The 2500-nt window shown below is 48.5% G+C and overlaps 2 non-coding genes across 2 annotated transcripts in view; both read right to left on the bottom strand.

The window, feature by feature from the left end:
* LOC123723437 overlaps positions 1-144 on the bottom strand; it is a 157-nt gene extending 13 nt beyond the window's left edge. Inside the window, exon 1 of the ribosomal RNA XR_006756755.1 lies at positions 1-144. This exon is cut by the window's left edge and continues 13 nt beyond it. This is a non-coding gene — a ribosomal RNA (5.8S ribosomal RNA).
* Positions 145-497: 353 nt separating this feature from the next.
* On the bottom strand, positions 498-2401 carry LOC123723424. Its single transcript, XR_006756748.1, has one exon. It is a non-coding gene; the product is annotated as a small subunit ribosomal RNA (ribosomal RNA).
* Between the last annotated feature and the right edge of the window lie 99 nt (positions 2402-2500).

The raw sequence follows: 2500 nt of genomic DNA, 5'->3' as shown, positions 1-2500 counted from the left end.
GGAGTGGTCCTGGATATTTCTCCACGGACCGCAATGTGCGTTCGAAATGTCGATGTTCAAATGTGTCCTGCAGTTCACACTATGACGCGCAGTTAACTGCGTTCTTCATCGACCCGCGAGCCAAGTGATCCACCGTCCAGGGTAATTGTTTTACATATTTTGATATATGTATGTATATAAAAAAAAATAAAAAATAAAAAAAAATATCTTAGAAGGCGAACGAACACGCGAAGGGAGCGCGCGCGCGCGCGTTATACACACACGCGCGCGCCACCACGACGACGACATAGCGTTCGCACTTTCTAATACCGGTGTGTATTTTTCTGTTTGTTTTTGTATAGCGCCCACCATTATCGGACCGGAACTGGGAGATGACACACAACAACCGGATTAGTGTCACACAACTCCCTCTTTTGTCGCCCCGTTTGGTGTGCCCCGATGGGCGCTCTCTCTTTTGTGGATTATTATTCGTAATATATGAGTAATACATAATACGTTAATGATCCTTCCGCAGGTTCCCCTACGGAAACCTTGTTACGACTTTTACTTCCTCTAAATGATCAAGTTTGGTCAACTTCCCAGCGACGCCGACGGCCGTTAAGCCACCGCGTGTCGGTCCGAAGACCTCACTAAATCATTCAATCGGTAGTAGCGACGGGCGGTGTGTACAAAGGGCAGGGACGTAATCAACGCGAGCTTATGACTCGCGCTTACTAGGAATTCCTCGTTTATGGGGGATAATTGCAAACCCCAATCCCCAGCACGAAGGAGTTTCAACGGGTTGCCCGGGCCTCTAGGCCAGGGAGAACATGCTGATTCCTTCAGTGTAGCGCGCGTGCGGCCCAGGACATCTAAGGGCATCACAGACCTGTTATTGCTCAATCTCGTGCGGCTCGAAGCCGCCGGTCCCTCTAAGAAGAATTTTAATACGTCGCCAGTGAGTTGCGCGACCGAAGCCACGCACACATAAATGACGACGCCTATTTAGCAGGCTAGAGTCTCGTTCGTTACCGGAATTAACCAGACAAATCGCTCCACCAACTAAGAACGGTCATGCACCACCACCCACCGAATCAAGAAAGAGCTGTTAATCTGTCAATCCTTCCGGTGTCCGGGCCTGGTGAGATTTCCCGTGTTGAGTCAAATTAAGCCGCAGGCTCCACTCCTGGTGGTGCCCTTCCGTCAATTCCTTTAAGTTTCAGCTTTGCAACCATACTCCCCCCGGAGTCCAAAATCTTTGGTTTCCCGGAAGCTGCCCGCCGAGCCATAGTAGTAACGTCGGCGGATCGCTAGATGACATATTTACGGTTAGAACTAGGGCGGTATCTAATCGCCTTCGAACCTCTAACTTTCGTTCTTGATTGATGAAAACACCTTTGGCAAATGCTTTCGCTGATGTTCGTCTTGCGACGATCCAAGAATTTCACCTCTAACGTCGCAATACGAATGCCCCCAGTTATCCCTATTAATCATTACCTCGGAGTTCTGAAAACCAACAAAATAGAACCGAGATCATATTCTATTATTCCATGCACGAAATATTCAAGCACAATTTTGAGCCCGCTTTGAGCACTCTAATTTGTTCAAAGTAAAATTGTCGGCCCATCTCGACACTCACCGAAGAGCACCGCGATAGGATTTTGATATTGAACCGCCGTATTACCGACGGCTCACCGACGATATGCTCCGCAGACGTGTCAGTATCACCGCGGATGCGGTGCACCGACAGCGCGGCGCACAAATGCAACTACGAGCTTTTTAACCGCAACAATTTTAGTATACGCTATTGGAGCTGGAGTTACCGCGGCTGCTGGCACCAGACTTGCCCTCCAATTGTTCCTCGTTAAAATATTTAAAGTGTACTCATTCCGATTACGAGGCCTCGTAAGAGTCCCGTATCGTTATTTTTCGTCACTACCTCCCCGTGCCGGGAGTGGGTAATTTGCGCGCCTGCTGCCTTCCTTGGATGTGGTAGCCGTTTCTCAGGCTCCCTCTCCGGAATCGAACCCTGATTCCCCGTTACCCGTGACAACCATGGTAGTCGCAGAAACTACCATCGAAAGTTGATAAGGCAGACATTTGAAAGATGCGTCGCCGGTGCTGGACCATGCGATCGGCAAAAGTTATCCAGATTCATCAAAATTAACGACTTCGGACGCGAGGCCCTCCGTCGATTGGTTTTGATCTAATAAAAGCACTCATCCCATCACTGGTCAGAGTTCTGATTGCATGTATTAGCTCTAGAATTACCACAGTTATCCAAGTAACCGAGGTAAGATCTAAGGAACCAAAACTGATATATTGAGCCATTCGCGGTATCGCCTTAATACGGCTTGCACTGAGACATGCATGGCTTAATCTTTGAGACAAGCATATAACTACTGGCAGGATCAACCAGGGAGCTGACACAAACACGCCGCATACAACGCGCACAACACGCACAACTCGACGATGCGAAAACGTTAAACGTTTAAACGCATCGATGGTTTTTGCTGTTTTG

Source organism: Papilio machaon, chromosome W, assembly GCF_912999745.1.
Source record: "Papilio machaon chromosome W, ilPapMach1.1, whole genome shotgun sequence".
NCBI classification, from domain to species: domain Eukaryota; kingdom Metazoa; phylum Arthropoda; class Insecta; order Lepidoptera; family Papilionidae; genus Papilio; species Papilio machaon.
This window is presented reverse-complemented; position numbering and strand designations above follow the sequence as displayed.